Below are 17122 nucleotides of genomic sequence, written 5' to 3' on the forward strand. Positions count from 1 at the left end.
AGTGTGAAAATCCTCAGCCCAGGCCTCCTCTGCCTGTGCCCCCCAAGAAGCCCGGAGCTTCTTCCCAGCATGAGTCTGTGAGCCCAGGGTCAGCCACAGGCCAAAACCAGAGGTCACTGTGGTGCTAGGGAAGAAGCTGGGGCCAGCATAGCCCAGCCCCGGCTGCGGGAGCTCACTGGCCTCACAGCACCGCTGCTGCCCTGCCTCCCAGGCTCCTGACGAGGATAGATCGCTGGAGTCCTGGTCCTAGAGGGCGAGCAGGTACAGGGGTCCCATATTTGTGCAGGGCTGGAGAAAGTGTCTCCCTCTGACTCTGTGCCCAGTGGCTACCTTCCACCTCACCAAGACAGACTGGATGTGAAGCCAGGGAGGATCAAAACCCCTTCTAGCCTGTGAGCAGTCAGTGCTGACAGACAGGGGAATGGCAGAGCCCCTATAGACACAGCAGGGCAGGACACTCTCCAGGGAGGCAGAAGGGCAGGTCTGGGAGGCAGGCCCTGCTTCTCCCTGCCTGGATAAACAATAAAACACTGGGAGCCCTGGCCACACTCCTACCTGGAGCAGGCAGGCCCAGCAGCAAGGTCTGGAGGCAAAGGCAGGACCTTGGCCCCAGGGCCAAGGAGGCCTCCAGGAAAGCCTGAATTCAGCAGGGCCCTGCAAGCCTGGAAGAGTGACAAGCCAGGGAGAGGGTGGCCTAGCCTAGGCAAAGCCAGTGGTGGAATAAGCAGATGTCTGTCTCTAGGAGCAGCGAGCTAGCTCCTCCTGTTGGCTCCCCCATAGGAGATTCTAGAGGTGGATGCAGGGGCTGATGGACCAGACTGGGCTACATCTGACTGCTGGAGCCTAGGCAGACTGCACTGCAGCCTGGGTGCCGGCAACCTCTCCCCTCCCTACTACACACCTCCAGATCTTGGGCCTGCTCTCTGCTTGAGACTTTGAGTCCCAGGGACAGAGCTGCTCTCAAGGTTCTGCCCTAGTCTTTCAGGCGCACAGGTGGCTGGACCCTGCAGAACCAGCCGGCAAGGGAGAAATAGCAGACAGCTGCCTCCATCCCTTCCCCGAGGCCCAGCAACAGCTTCCATGCCGGACCCTAGCCCAGCCCAGCCCAGCCCAGCCTAGCCAGTGGGTGTCCCTGGCTGAGAAGCAGGCCCGGGCAGCCCGACCCTGCCCACCTGGCACCAGGGCAGACATCTGCAGAGTGCCTGCGGCTGCCCATTGGCACGCCAAGTGGCAGCCCTGCCTGCCCTGCATGTTCCAGGCCTGTTTTAGAGAATGTCTGTGTGGAGGAGTTTAATCTTCCAGGCACTGTAAACACAAATTATGTATAATTGTTATGATTGGGTATTAAGTAGTTGTTATGCAGAAATGGTTCTGCTAGATTCAATCGGCTTTCAGACCTGCCTTACAAACCTTACAGGATAATTGGGTATCTGCGAGTGAAATGTTTCCTCAACATAAAGGATTTCAGGAGCTGCCAGGGAGGTGCGCACAGCCACGAGCTCCCTTCCTCAGCTAGTCTCCTACTCACGGGGTGGGGGAGGGAAGGAGACACTTACTTAGGCAGCTACCATCATTCTGCTAAGTCCCAAGAGGCCACAGAGACAGTAAGACCCAAATCTCAGTCAGCACCAAGTGCAGCCACAACCCAGGGAACATTCCTATTCAGGAGGGGTAGAGGTTGGTGCCTCTCTCCTCTCCATGGGCAGCCTCAAAATTGGCTCCCTCCTAAGATTAGTGCCCCCCTCGGCTTTAGAAGATGTGGCCCTGCTCCAGCAGAAGTAAACCTCAGGGGGCCACATGGCTAGCTCAAGGTGATGGGGACCCTGGGCCTCTATGGAGACAGGTGACCTGTAGATGACCCCAAACTGTACTGGGACTGGCTGGCTCCAGAAAAGCCAGGCAAAAAGATGGATGTGCCACTGGCATGAGTGGAGGGCAAGCACATTCTATGAGAAGGGAGGCTTTGGTAACCTCGCCTGCACTGAGTTTTCCTGCCACACAATCCTCCCAGCAGAAACGACCTTCCTTGTATCCCTGGTTTCTGTTGAAGAATAAAAGCAATTTCAAGTACAAGGCACAGCTTACAGAGGCATCTAATTAAGAGACAGCTGACCCAGTTTTTCACCTGCAAATTGCAGTCTGATACCAGTCATTTTTGCCAGCTACAATTCTACATACCCATAAAGGAGAGGAGAGAGGGGGAGAGATGCCACGTGTGGAACTCACTCTGGCCTAAAAAAGTGTGATGGTCTTCACACTGGACTTCAGCACCTAATTTTGTTTTAAATGATCTTTTCTGACAGGTGCTTTGGTGCTGATTTCAGGTGGATGAAGGGGCCTGGGCACTTATCTTACAGACTTCAGGCCTGGGCTGTGGGCACAGAAGTTGCTCAAGTTCTGGGACAAGCATGATGGCAGAGAAGTGAGACACATTTCTCATGTTTAAGGGTAAGAAATGAGTAGTGGATACTCCAAAGTGGGGCCACAATCTTGACATAGAAGCAACACCAGGCTCCACATAGCTCAGCGTGAGCTCAGTGATCAGAGCTGGGATGAAGAGGAATAGACCGACCCGATATTGATTCATGTGCCATGGTGGCCACAGAGAGACTTGATAAATTCCCTGCTATACCTTCGTGGGAAATACAGGCAATGTGAGCCAGACAAGAGGTCTAGCTGACACAACATCAAAGGAGTAACAATCTGACTGACCCAAGTCCATGGCTCCATTCCACGGTAGGCTACCTGCAGGCCCCTCTGGAACCACAAGACATGAGCTGATTCACGGCACTGGCCAGAGCTCCCACCTCCAATCCTCAGAGGGGCTGCATAAAATAACAGAAGCAGAGCAAGCTTGCAGGGGAGAAAGGGGAGGCCAGCAAGTCCGTCCTGGGAGCCTAGAAGCTTTGGCTTTAAGTGCCCTGTAGGTAGAGAGAGTGGCAAGGCCTTGGACACATGGAGGCAGGAGCTGGAAATGAGATCCACCCACCCAAAACTGGGCCCCGTGAAGTAATGCACCTGCAGAGAAAGCAGGGGTTGGGGAGAAAGGACGCGGAAGAAATTAATCAGTGACAGAGCAGATAGCCAGAAAGCCTGTCTGCACTCAGGGTGAATGTCAAACTCATCTGCTCGGGATGCATAAGCCCAGGTCTGCCTGCCACAGGTGTCTGGTTCAAATGTGAATGATATGCATGTTTTAGAAATCCCCCAATTGGGAAATTAACAAAAAGCTTTGTCCCTAATCATGATACCTGGAGCTCCACAGCAGGAGCCAACACAAAGCCAAACTGGGTAGCCTCATCCTCAACTCAGGCCAGCCAGGATCTGCTTGTATACGTATACATGCCACATATTTACCCACAGCACACACCACACATACATTGCACACACCCAGCACACCAACAAACAGCACAGAGTTTTCAGGCACAACTAATAGCAGGTGGAGATCCAACCCCCAGGGCTTCCAATAACAGAATTATCAGAAAAAGACTTTAAGCACATATAAAGTAATTAATACCTAAAAGAACAGTATAAAAAGAGTACAGGCAGATTTTACAGAGAGCCAAAACAGAACAGTCTATCAGAGGACAGCAGACATCAAGACGAGCAGGAGTTTCACCATCCCCTGCAACCACTGCCACATGCTTTTTCCATAATCATTGATTTGCACACACAGCATAAGCAGGAGTCTGGGCCCAGCTGCCCCTGCTCTCTCCTGCTCACCTGGAAGGAGAAGCGTGACAGGGACGCTGAGCCCAGGTTCCTGGATTAGCATAACTGTCCCAGCAGCAGGGGGCTTCCTGATGGGTACAGACTGGAATAAGGGGGATCTGCCCATGTCCCGGCCAACCAGCCTCACAGGCATTCCTGCTGCCCTGGGCTCCCTGAAGGTCTTCCCTTCATGGCAGTCCGTCCAATACCTTTGCCCATAAATATCTCCCAAGCAAGACTCAGGTAGAAGATACTTTGTATTTAGACATAAATGAGAACTCTTAAGTAACCTGGGTGAATCAGTGCTGTGAATAAAGAGGTGGATGGAGTTATTGCTCTGACAGAGGAGGGCAGGCCCATTTATCAGCACCTGAAGATGAGTAGTAGGGCAAAACTAGCAAATGCCGGGGCCATATCTACAGAAACCACATTTCCAGATAAAGTGTCATTGGGACCCCCTGGGACCCTCAAATCCAACCTGTGGATTATTCCCAGGCACTTGGGCCAGCTCCTGTCCTCAGAGGTTTATTATTTAACAAGAAGATAAGCCACCGTCTCATAAAGACATTAGCTGCCTAAGATAACAGCATAAGGGCTGCCCCAAGCAGCAAATGCTGGCCAGGCTATTAGTGCAAGCTGTGAGCACTGTGCAGAGGAAGTGGAAGGAGGTGGCTTTGACCACATCACTCCCTATGGACCGAAGGTTCCCAAGAAGTAGAGAGCAGCAGGGTCAGACCTGTGGAAGAACAGATGGGCAGGGGTGGTGTAGCCATGTGGCTGAGCAGATGACTCAGGAGAATGGGTGGTCTGGACACAGGCTTACTTAGCCAGGGAGAGGCCTGAGCATGGGGGCTGAGGAGTTCCCCACCAAATCCCTGTTCTACAGTCCTTTGCGCTAGGCCCCACACACCAGCCTCATGGGCTCTGCTCAACACTAACTCAGAACGAAGCCGCACCCCACTCTGCCATTTGCCAGCTGCATGGCCTTCTGTGTTTCAGTGTTCTCACTATAAAAGAGAATGATCATGCTACCTCCCATCTACAGCTGCTATGCCAGTTAAACAACCCAATTCATACTGGATACTCAGGACTCTGCTGGCACATGGTGAGTACTGCGGACAGGGCAGACTAGCCACTGCTGCCAATGTTCAGAGGTCTCAAAGGGAGACCACAGGACAAGGATCCCTAAGTCAGGAGCCAGGAGAGAAGACTGAGGACAACTAGCACTGGGCTTTGAGAAACTGCCTTTTGGCTAATTCTTATAAATCAAACAGAACCTGTGTAAATTAACAGCCTGGATACCCACTCCTGCATGGCCCGGGGCAGCCAGGTCTCCATGGGAGTCCACCAATCCCTGTGCAGGCCAATGCACATGCAGCATCTTCAGGACATTGCTAGAGAGAACACAAAGGGGTGTCCTTGCACCAGTCCCAGGACTCATGCAAACAAAAAGGATTCTTGCTTGACAAAGGGCATCTTGGCTCACTGTCCCTTCATGGCTACCTCTGTCTTCAAGGAGATCTGATCCAGGAGTCTTGCCTCTTCAGGGATGGAGCACGTAGAACAAGAGAGAGGAAGGAAGTATAGAGTTTCTCATGGCTTCAGGCCGAACAATGCCGTTGTATATTGTCTCAGCACTAAGTGAGGGTGAGGACAGACACAGAGAGGGCTAGGGCTGGGTCACCACTGAGGCTCTGAGTGTTTTAAATGAGTAAGTACCATTTATATGATGTATCCCCAAGAGGCACTGGCTTAAAGACTTAGACTAAAACCAGCAATGCATCATTCACAGCCTGCTTCGGATACGGCACCATCAGGGACAAAGGCCATGTGCAGGCTGTGGTGATGTCTCTGCCTTCGGGAGAGACATCACCTCCTCCTGCAGCCTCCACTCTAGTCTTGGCCCTCAGGCTAAGACTTCTGACTAGGGCAATGCCTCCCACCAGGACTTGCCTAAAGCCTGGCCAGCCCAGTCTGGGGATACGTGAGCCAGGTATTTTGGGCTTGCTCGGGCCATCCCCAAGTGGCCAACCAGGTGAAAACAGAAACCACCTGCCCAGGCTATTCTCCTCAACTCCTCAGCTCCTGGTGGTGCACTCCATCAATGCCTACAACCATAATGACTGCACTGGAGGAGCAGAGATGTGTGTGTGTGTGGGGGGCTCCTGCAGACTGATCCAGTCCAGGCCCTGCTGCCTACTCAGGCCAAGACTTGGGACAGTGGGAAAAAGTGAACAGCCACCTGAAGTATTTGGCTTTTACAACCATTCCAGGAAATGGAGCATTTTTCCTACTTAGCAGAAGAGGACACTGAAGCACAGAGAAGATATAGTGTGGGGAGAAAAAGACATCAAATCAGGGTTTGGGCTTTGAGTCTGTGCAGAGTTTCTTTTTAAGAATTACTAGGAATTGAACCCAGGGCCTTGCCAGGTACAGGAGTATGAAGGAAGAAAGGCTCTACCACTGACCTAGATCTCCAGCCTTTTTTATTCTACTTTAAGACAGGGTCTAAGTTGCCATGGCTAGCCTGGACCTTTTGATTCTCCTGCCTCAGCCTGGGATTATAGGCATGCACCACTGTGCCCAGCAGGGTTTCTGACTGCAAAGCTTATGGTGTTGATTTGATGCCTCTAAGCCCGGTCTGTAAGCAGGGCCTCGCTGTAAGGACTGAAGGAGATCATGGGACAGCTTCGTGCTTTGTAGATCCTGGTGGTGGATGACTTGGTGCTCAGGGATCAAGCTGGGCCAAAACAGGTCTGCAAAGACAAACAGCTCCATCAAGTCTGGGGATGGAGGCCTAGAAGACTATTGGGCAGTAGCAGCTGGTGCTCCAGGAGGCCAATGGGCTGAAAAGCCCTGGAGGGAGAGAACCCACCAACCTGAGGCAATGGCAGTGGCAAAGGCTACAGCAGTGGTGGCAGAAGACAGAGAGAATAGAAGCAACAGAGAAGCCGCTCGTCCTCTCTCCAAGAGAGGTCTTATCAAGGTATGAGGTAATTAGCATTTTAATTGGATAATTGGGAATTTGAAATGGCCTATCTTGTATTAAGCAAAACTGAGGACATAACATGACATTCAATTAACAAATCTTCCCCTTTATTCTTGACATGCTTGATTAGGCTGAGTTTCTAATGTCCATGGTATTAGTTATTGGAAAAAAATTGATCTTAGTTGTCAGAGCCCTGGCTGTGGGAGACTGCTAATAAACAATATATAAAATTTATACAGACAACGTCGGGTATGTTGGTACAGGTCTGTAATCCTAGCAAATCAGGAGGGTAAGGCAGGAGGATCGTAATCAGGCTAGCCTGGGCAAATTGACAAGATTCTGTCTCAAAATAAAAATAAAAATGGCTAGGATGTAGCTCAATGGTAAAGCATCTTGGGTTCAGTCCTTAGTGCTGAGAAAATAAAACAACAAATATATATATGGAAGAGATCTTAGAAATTCTTAGATATTTCTTGGTACACAAGAAATTCTTAGAAATTAAGAATAAAAAATCACCCATAATCTCATCATCCAGTTATAATCTCTATCAAATATTTTGTTGAACATCCTTCCAGGCATTTTTAAAATGCATAACCACAGAGTCTTAAAAATAATTAGTTGCAAACTTATTTTTTTGTGTGTGTGGTATCTGAGATTGAGCCCCAGGGCATTGTATGGGGATGAGCTACATCCCCAACCCTATTTTAATTCTTATTTCGAAACAGGGTCTCACTAAGTTGCAGAGGGTCTCACTAAATTGCTGAGGTTGGCTTTCGAACATGTGATCCTCTTGTCTCAGCCTCCCAAGTACTGGGATTACAAGCATGTACCACCACGCCCAGCTGCACACATTTTTTAAAGTCGCCTTTTTACTGAAATACAAAATACATTCAGGAAAGGGCCCAAATCATAAAGATACAGCCCAATAAATTGGTACAAACTGAGCACATCCATGTACTCCCCACCTGTTCTCATCAGTCCTTCCACACGGTGACTTCTAACACTACAGATTAATTTTGTCCATGTTTGAATTTTCTGTAAACGGGATCAGGCAATATATTCCCTCTTACGTATGTACGTATGTACGTGTGTGTGTGTGTGTGTGTGTGTGTGTGTGTGTGTGTGTTACTGGGAATTGAACCTAGGTACATTCTACCTCTGAGCTACACCCCCTGGCCTGGACCTTGTCATCCTCCAGCCTCAGCCCGGGATTACAGGCATGCTCCACTGTGCCCAGCAGGGTTTCTGACTGCAAAGCTTATGGTGTTGAGACAGATATCTCCAAAGCCTTGGTTTGTAAGCAGGGCCTTGCTGTAAGGACCGAAGGAGATCATACTAGAACAGCTTTATGCTCTGTAGATTCTGGTGATGGATACTATGGTTAATGCCTTCCAGGGCCCTAACTTCACAGCTGTGCTCAGGGACCAAGATGGGCAAAAACAAGTCTGCAAGGACAAACAGTTCAACCAAGCCTTTTTTTATTTTTTGTTTTGAAACAAGGTCTTGGGAGGTTGCTGAGAGTCTTGCTGAATTGCTGATGCTGGCCTTGAACCTGTGATGCTCCTGTCCCAGCCTCCCAAGTACTGGGATTATAGGTGTACACTAGCTCTTTTGTGTCTGGTCTGTGCTGCTGCTCAACATCATGAGTAGTGATCATTCATTCATTCTAGAAGCTGCATCATATCCCACTGAGTGTGTAGCCCAGTGTATTTTTCCAGTCTTCTGTCAGTGAACATTTAGATTGTTTCCAAATCATAGCTATTACAATGCTGCTGGCACGGAAGTTCTTGTACGGTCTTTTGGGGGCATGTGTGCACACATCTCTGCTGAGCAAATGTCAAGGACTAGAAATACTGTCACAGGATTCTGTGAGGGTTCAGCTGTAGTAGAGGAAGCCCACAAGTTTTCCCAAGTAGTCACATCCATTTATTCATTGTCCAATAATTTCTTCTACTTCACACCTATGCTTGTGGCCTCACGTGAGCCATGATCAGCTTGCAAGGATAAACAGTCTTACCCAGTTTTGGACAAAGACAGGGCTGAAGGTTATTGCTAAGACAAGAACATATTCCTTGTCAGGAGACACATGTCTATACTATTTTCATTTTTAATTCTGTCACTATGTCTAGAATTAACAACTTTTCCTGCAATGGCTCCCTCCCTGGTGTGGGCTGTTGTCTTCTTTTTCCTGGTCAGTGGCAGTACTGGCCCAGTTGGCCTGCCTACTTCAGCTCTTGTCCCCTATAGAGTATGCTCTGCAAAGGAATCCTTTTATCATTAAAGTGGGATCACAGGATTACCCTGCTTACATCCATCCTTGGCTTCCCATCAGCAGCCTACCTCTCTCTCACTCCTTATCTTCTTGTCTTCTGACAGCCCACCTCCTCACCACTCTGGACCTGCCGGGCAACCTCTCCATTCCCTCTGCTCAGGAGGCCTGTCCCAGAGACTCACAGCTTGGCTCTTCCTTCAGGTCTCTCCTTCGATGATGCTTTCTCAGGACAGCTTAAGTCCCTGGATGAAAGGTATCTTGTTCTTGCCTTGACCAATACAATCATCCACCCATTAATTTCTATCATCTATCTATCTATCTCTATCATCTACTTCTATACCTATCTACCATCCATCCATCCACTGATCCATCCATCCATCCATCCATCCTATTGTATAGCTCTGTACTTATCTACCTACCAATCCATCCAACCATCCACCTACCCACACACTTTATCTATCTATTTGTCTTTATGTCCATCTACCCATCCATCATCCATATAGCCCTATCATTTATCTCTGTATCTACCTACCTACCATCCATCCATCCATCCATCCATTCATCTATCCATCCATCCTCCCTTTCTCCCTTACCTGCAACTAGGCTGTAGTTTTATCTGTTTTGCTTGCTGCAGTATCTCTCAAATTCCAGATTACTGCTTGGCATACAGGAAGTTTTCAATACATTTTTGTTGAATGATTGAATAACTTTTAGCAAGTGCCACAGCTGGGAATTTACTTAGCCAACTTCACACCGTCAATGTCTAGGTTACTTCTACCTCTGTGTTACGATGGACACTCACAGCTGTATTCATTTTAACTGTCATCAGGAAAAATTCCTATAAGTAGAATTGTTGAGCATGTGCATATTTTTCAGTTTCCAGGGATGTTCTGCAGAATGAGCCCCAGGACACTCATAGGATTTTCAGGGTCCTGAGAAGTACACCCTAGAGCTGTCTGCCCAAAGGACTGGGAATCTAGTAGACAAAACACAACTCCTCATATTTCTTCCTTCCCAAGCGACTTGTTCCTTTTTGAAAAAAATGTGAATGTTCATCTTTTTCTTATTGATCTTTAAGGGATTTATATATGAAGGATACTAAGCAGTGGATTCTGACTACCATCTATATAACAAGTTTTCACTTTTGCTCTTTAATTTTTCTTTATGGCATTTCTGGACAGATAATTTACATTTGTATTGGTCAGATGTGTTAAAGGTTTTTCTTCTTTATGGCTCCTTCCTTTGGCATTGTATTTCAGAAGCTCTTCCCTATTCCTCTCATCATATACACTCTGTCATTTTTTGTGGGCTTTCTGTTGCTACATCTTCTTTATCAGTCAGCCTTGAGATTGTAATGGAGGTCACGAGACAGACCATTTTATTTTCTTTCACTAAATAAGATATTTAGTGAAACACCTTGTCTCCCACATGTTGGCCTGCAGTGCCATCTTGCTGAAAGATAAATCCTTTACTTGTGGGACAGTTAGGGGCTTCACCTATCAGTCTCCTCCTGGGCCATGACTGTCCCCTGGCTTCACTGGGGCTTTCAGGACAAGTTCTACCATCTCCCCAATAGGTCAAGCACATTCTGACCCTCCTCAGTACTTTCTTTGCCAATTCTCAGAAAGAAGGACAGGGAATCTCCTCACTTAGCATGCTGACTTCAGCAACAGCACCTTTCTCAAGCCTGAAAACAGAAAATCCCCCTCTTAACCTGGACCAGGCCACCAAAGGAACCATCCAGCAAGGCTCAGGCACAGCCAAAAAGCATGCATCTTTCTCTAGGTCCTGGAGGGAGATAAACCTAGCTCAACCTGACCCACAGACCATCTTCTCTCCAAAGGAACCCTGCACTCCCCTTCTGTCCTCTGCAGGAAGGAAGAGCCAGGGACACAGGCAGCTTTCTGGGAAAGAGCCTGGGGGAAAGGAGGATGGGAAGAAGTTTCCTTTAAGCTAGCATTTCACAAAGCATGAGTCCACAAGATGACATGTGGTACACTGATCAACATATTTACTTCAAGCATTATGTATTTATTTTAAAGTGTTACCTTTCATTTATACTGGCAAATTACACTTAAGATATCACTTATGGCAACTATAAAAGGTTTTCTTTTAAAGTATATTTAAAAGAAAGAAAGGAATCAAATTAAAGAAAACTAATAAACAGATAATAGCGGAGTGGGACCTGAATTTGGCTGAAATGTGAAAGGGGATGTGTGAGTGGCAGATGCTGCAAAATTCTGCTCTAAGGCTTCCTTGAGGAAAGACTGTTTTTTTTGTTGTTGTTTGTTTTTTGGTGGTACTGGGGGTGGAACCCAGAGGCTTTCTACCTCCGGGCTATACTCCCAGACCTATTTTATATTTTATTTAGAAACAGAGTCTCACTAAGTTGCTGAGAGCCTCACTAAGTAACTGAGGCTGGCTTCGAACCTGCATGATCCTCCGGTCTCAGCCTCCCAAGTGCAGGGATTACGAGCGTGCGCCACCACGCCCGGCTTGGAAAGACTGGTTTCTGGAAAGTGGTCTGGACCTCCCCAAGTCTCCCATTCGGCAGCTTGCTGGATGAACTCAAATAGAACCCACACTCTTCCCTGTGTCTGAACCTCCTCCTTTCCGTGGCTCAGCTGCCTGGGGATACTAGGCCAGTGAGAAACCTGTGGACAGAAGGTTGAGTAAGCCCCTGGGTCCTTAGGACCTGCTGTGCTGAGGCAGGTAAGAGAGCGAAGCTGGCTGTGGGTGGCCATGGACAGCAGACCACAATGCTGAGACCTTAGCCCCAGCCCTTGTGGGGTGCTCTGCTCTCCATAAGCACAGGCTTGGCATGGGCACTTCTCTGCAGCCCACGGTTGCAGATTGGCAACACTTGGTCCTGACTGGCAACACTTCCACCTGCTTTATTTAACAGCTCATCATGAGGTTGGGTCATTTGATGAAGCCCAGCCATGGCAAGGACCGTTTCTCTCATATGCATCAAGATGCAGGTCCACGGTTAGAGTACCAATCATGCCCAGTGGCTCCCCACTCTACTGGAGCGGCGGGGCGGGGGGGGGGGTTCCAAGGACTCCTCTCTCCAAGTACCACCCTTGGGAGGAAGAAATAAAACCTGAGAAACTCAGCCAAACAGATGCTCCCCAATAAGGAGCATCTGCAGGAGATGAGGATCCCATACTCCACCTAGTATACGCAGTACAGATGCTCCAAATCATCCTTTTATGGTAAGAAAACGCTAAACAAACTTTTTGAATCTGTCTAGAATATTAGTTTTAAGAAGATTCTAGTACTTTATTTCTAAATATCAAATTCCTTTCTCAGCTTTCCAATCTTAAAATATTTCACAGATGTATCATTTTAGAATTAACTTTCTCAGGAAACATCATTTTAGACTAATGCCTTTCTGAAGCCTAGTTTCACTTTCCCTATGCCGAGACCCACTCTGGGCCCAGCACACTCTCATCTGTCTTCTGGGCCCCATGTCCACACTTCCCTCCCAGCTGCCCTCCACTGAAGGTGCCAAAGGGTGAGAGGGAGATGCAGCAGATACTATACCTGTCAAGCCCGCAGACACACAAACCACTTGCAGTGTCGGTACAGGGCTCTGAATACAAGGGCCTAGAAGTGGGTACACCAGCTGTCAGTGAGCAGCAGGAGGGTCCCAGCAGAGGTTATGCCACTGGCAACCTAGCTCTCTGACCTGCAGGAAGTGAGAACCATAGCCACCTATGCCAGGAGGGTGAGACCCCAGGTACTTACGAGAAAGTTTTCCTAAGCATGCCTGCAGAGGGAGGTGGAGACCACATCAGGCAGGGCCAGGCCTCAGTGGGTCCTTGGTAGAAAGGGCCTTTTAATACTGTGTGTGGCTGCAGCTTGTCAGCTGTGAACTACCGAGAGGCCCCTCTTCTAATGAGTCTTCCCATCCCTGCTCCCAGCTCCCAGCATTAGTTTAGCCACACTTGGCTGAAGGAACAACATGAATACTATTTATCACTTTGAAAGTCTTTATTCACTTAAGATGATAAATGGGGTGGGGGGTGCGTGCTCCTGCTGCCCCTATAGAAAGAACAGCCCTATAAAGAGGAGGTGCTGATGCCAGGGCCAGGGGTGGGACCAGGGCTCGCCTGGCTAGCATCTTCTAGCACATTCCACACCTGTGCTGCCTCAAGGACCTGTTGGGGGGGCACGGCCACAGTTCAGAGCAGGGAGGACAAGCTCAGGGAGCAGACATCACCTTCCAGCGGTGTGGCATCTGCTCACGACAGAACATACGGGTGGGACACAGGGCAGGGGAGATGGCCACATGCACCTCCCACCTGTCCTCCAGCTGCAGCAGGGTTCACAGAGGACAGGACAGGTGATTTTGAATGACATGTCTCAAATCTTTCTCCTACTAACATCCCAAAGACACCGGGCAGGTTCTGAAAACTCCTCCAACAAGGGGATACCACAGACCATCCCCATGAATTTAAATGTTTGATAACTTAAACCTGCTTTTCAATAGCTAACTAATAAGGTCTAAGTCCTTTGATGACAGGATGATTAAACTGTTTTTGAACTAATCCATTTTTAATTAAAATGCTACCCTCTCCTGTTTCTGGATGCATTCAAAAGGAAGCCTTTGCAGATGTCTTGCTTTTAGATACACATGATACAAAGCCAGTAATTAGAAGAATTCATGCTTTTAATTATATTTTAATTATTCTTTGCTTATTGATGAAAAAGTAAATCCTCTTTCTTTATGGTACTAGTACTGCTTACCAAAGCCACCAGACAACAGGATTTCTTCCATGTGAGAAATCCTGGTCAGCCATCAACACGGCAGTAGGGGCGTGGGGATTGGGCCCTGTGAGTCACCTGCATGTGAGGCACCCTGTCAGATCCTGGTCCCTGTAAGCCTCACACTCCATGAGAGTGCCAGTTAGGTAGCAAGGATCTGGACCCTCTACTGTCTGGCCTCAAGGCAGGGAATCCTCCGGACTATTCTCCTGTTTGGCTTTATACTCTTTACAGAATCTCCCAGAATGACCCACATAAGTCATCAAGCTCCCATCAAAATTGAGAAAGTTCACAAAATGAGAGTTGGAGGAGTAAGAGAGCATCAACTGTGGAAGGGGTGCTTTCTCATCTGCTACACCAGGCACAGGAGGGGAGCCTGGGCATCCACGTACCTCTTCTGAATTCTATCTCAGCACCCACCCCAAGCCCAGTGTTCTTGTAGATTATTAAGTCAACACTCACTCCGAACCCAAGTGTTCGTGCAGATTAACAAGTCAACTACAAATGTTCCCGTAACAAATGGGGCAAAGAACAGACATATCACAAAGAGAACTTTAACCTTGCCAGCAATCAAAGAAGCATAAATAAAGATGGGACAGTACTTTGCCCTTATCAGGCTAGAATAATCACCCAAACAGTATAACTAACCCTGAGGCCCAGTGCACAGGCACTCACAGCGTGCCTAGCACAGTGGCTGAGAATGTGGCTACCTGGCTTCTCTAAGGCCCATCGTCTGCTATGGAGACTTGGGCTAGTTCAAAGCCCTCCTGGCCCATGTCCTACAAAATAGAATGGATGCTACAGACCCCTCACAAGAGTAACAGAAAATCTCCAGGAGCCATGGAACAGCACCTGTTCAGCAGACATATACGAGAAAACTTTTCTGGAAGGCAATTTGGCTTTGCACTTGAAAATTTTTTCTCCAGCAATTCCATTTGCAGGAATTTCCCCCAAAGAGATTATTTGTAGTTAAACATCCCCCAAGGGATGGCAAGATAAGGTTGACAGTTAGTGTGGGCCACACTGGGAAGCTAAGAACCACCTGGCCGTCTAGGTGGAGGACTGGGTAAGTGAGGCCCACAGTGTGCCCCAAATTGACAGAAGAGGAGGAGGAACACTGCACACAGGAGGAACAAATCCACCCAGTGTGATCCAGCACATCAAAGTCAGTCCATCTGTCTGTGTTTCTGGAGGGATTCGGAGCCTACTGGCTAAAGCAATAGGGATGTGTGAGCCTCTGAATCACTGGATTTTATTCATATCTTGTTTAAACTGTTCTGTACTGACTGAATGCCCTCTTGGCATAGGTATTATTTTTTATTAGAATAAATCTATTTTAACTTTGAAAATATTTTTTGGAAGAAATGAAAGGTCCCTTTCAAAGACCAGCCAGCTCCCCTAGACCCAGCCTTTGTGCCCTGCCCAAGGGACACAGTTCACATTTTCAGCTTTTCAGGACAACTCCGAGAAGTTGCCACAAGGGGTCGCTAGTGCACATCATCTGCAGCCTATCCTGAGCCCCTTGAAAAAACTTGCAGCCTGGCTATAGGGAAGAATTAGATCTATTTTCTACATCACTGTTGTGAATTAATGAAAAAATAAGCAACCCAAGCCCAATTCCTTCCTGACCTCATTCAGATTAGAAAACTCCAAGATGGGCTGAGATCATCCTAAGTCTGAATGTGTTGGGTCTCCCAGAGGCCCAGACCTGTGGTTCTGGACTCCTAATCTTAGGTCTTTGCAGGGAATTCCCCCAAGAGAAGGGAATATAAAACAGAGCAGCACATTTTTATTTATTTATTTATTTATTTATTTATTTATTTATTTATTTATTTATTTTTGTGGGGCTGAGGATGGAGCCCAGGGGCATTCTACCTCCGAGCCAACATCCCCAGCCCTATTTTTTATTCTTTATTTTGAAACAGGGTCTTACTGAGTTGCAATAGTCCTCACTAAGTAGCTGAGGCTGGCTGCAAACCACAATTCTCCTGTCTCAGCCTTCCAAATGTTGGGATTACAGGTGTGCGTCACCACGCCTGGCCCAGAGCAGCTTTTATTCTGCCCAAGACAAGACATTTGAATTCTTGCTCTCCATGGGTCCTTAAATCACCTCCCTCCTTGCAGCTGTGTTTTGCTACCCAGGCACAGATCCTTCCCAGGAGAATAGCAGCCTCAGAGACTCTCCTCTCTTCATACCCACCTGGCAGCATCTTTGCCTGAAGACAGGTGCTCAGACCCTAGGGGTGGCACTACTCTTCTGCTTTCTGGCCACATGATCAGAACTGGAAGATTAAGCACAAAGTGGCTGACACCAGCCTAGGGACCATGATGGCCCTTAAAAAAATGAAGCCAAGAAGAAACCTTCCACCGGGTGTGGTGGTGCACGCTTGTAATCCCAGCATTTGGGAGGCTGAGACCTGGAGGATCGCGATTCGCGGACAGCCTCAGTTACTTAGTGAGGCCCTGTGCAACTCAGTGAGACCCGGTTTCAAAATAAAGAATAAAAAAAAAAAATAGGGGAGGAGGTGTAGCTCAGAGGTTGAATGCCCCTGGGTTCCAATCCCCAGACTCGAAAAAAAAAGAAGAAACCTTCCCAGGGAAGGGCATACTCTGGCAAGAGGGTGGAGCCCCATCCCTTCTTTGATCCAGAGTTCTTGAATCTCTTCCATTGCACCAGCAAACGCAGAAACAAACTCTGCAGACAAGGCTCTTTGGTAGTGGTTTGGAGAATCCAAGCTACAAGAATGTCTGTTTAGCTCTGCTTCAAAAATCCATCTGTCTTTCTCCTTGGAAGTCAGATTCAATGGTAGAAGCTCTGTCTCAGAAGGAGGTACCTCTACCACAATGCAAGTTGGAGAGGTGAGAGCCTAGTTGCAAAGCAGCCTTGCCTGCTTCCTCTGGCTGTCCGCTGCACACACTGCACCTGGTAGGCCTCCTACCTAAGCCACAGGAGTCCATCTCCTGGGGAAACAGCAACAGCTCAGGCTTCCACTATAGCAGAAGGTGCCAGAGGTGGCACGAGACAGAACTGCAGCTCTGCAGGTCCAAATCAAACAGCCAACCGGCCTCTGGTCCTGTTGCCAGGAAAACCCCAGATAAACTTAGCTCCCTTGGAAGAAACAGGAAGATACTCTGCTCTGGAGAACTGCCATTCCAAGGAAATGAGCCTGGAAACTAAGAATGGATACAGGAGGTAGGAGCAAGTCACCTAGAATGGGTAAAATATCACATCTACCAAATCCTCCTAAACAGAAAACTGAGATTCAGCTAACGGCTCAGATCTAAATGGATTTCCAGTCACGGCTTCTAAATCCCCCAATTAAATGCACTGTTGCATGGCAAAGGTGGGAAGGTCGGGGCTCCTGGGCTCCCAGCACATA

The 17122-nt window shown here is 48.2% G+C and overlaps 1 protein-coding gene across 1 annotated transcript in view; it reads right to left on the bottom strand.

Moving 5' to 3' along the window:
* Positions 1 to 17122, bottom strand: part of PEPD (peptidase D) — a gene marked incomplete at both ends in the record, with an annotated part of 131016 nt that overhangs the window by 25882 nt on the left and 88012 nt on the right. The gene's annotated exons all lie outside the window — the stretch shown is intronic.

Source organism: Muscardinus avellanarius, assembly GCF_963383645.1.
Source record: "Muscardinus avellanarius genome assembly, chromosome: 10".
NCBI lineage: Eukaryota > Metazoa > Chordata > Mammalia > Rodentia > Gliridae > Muscardinus > Muscardinus avellanarius.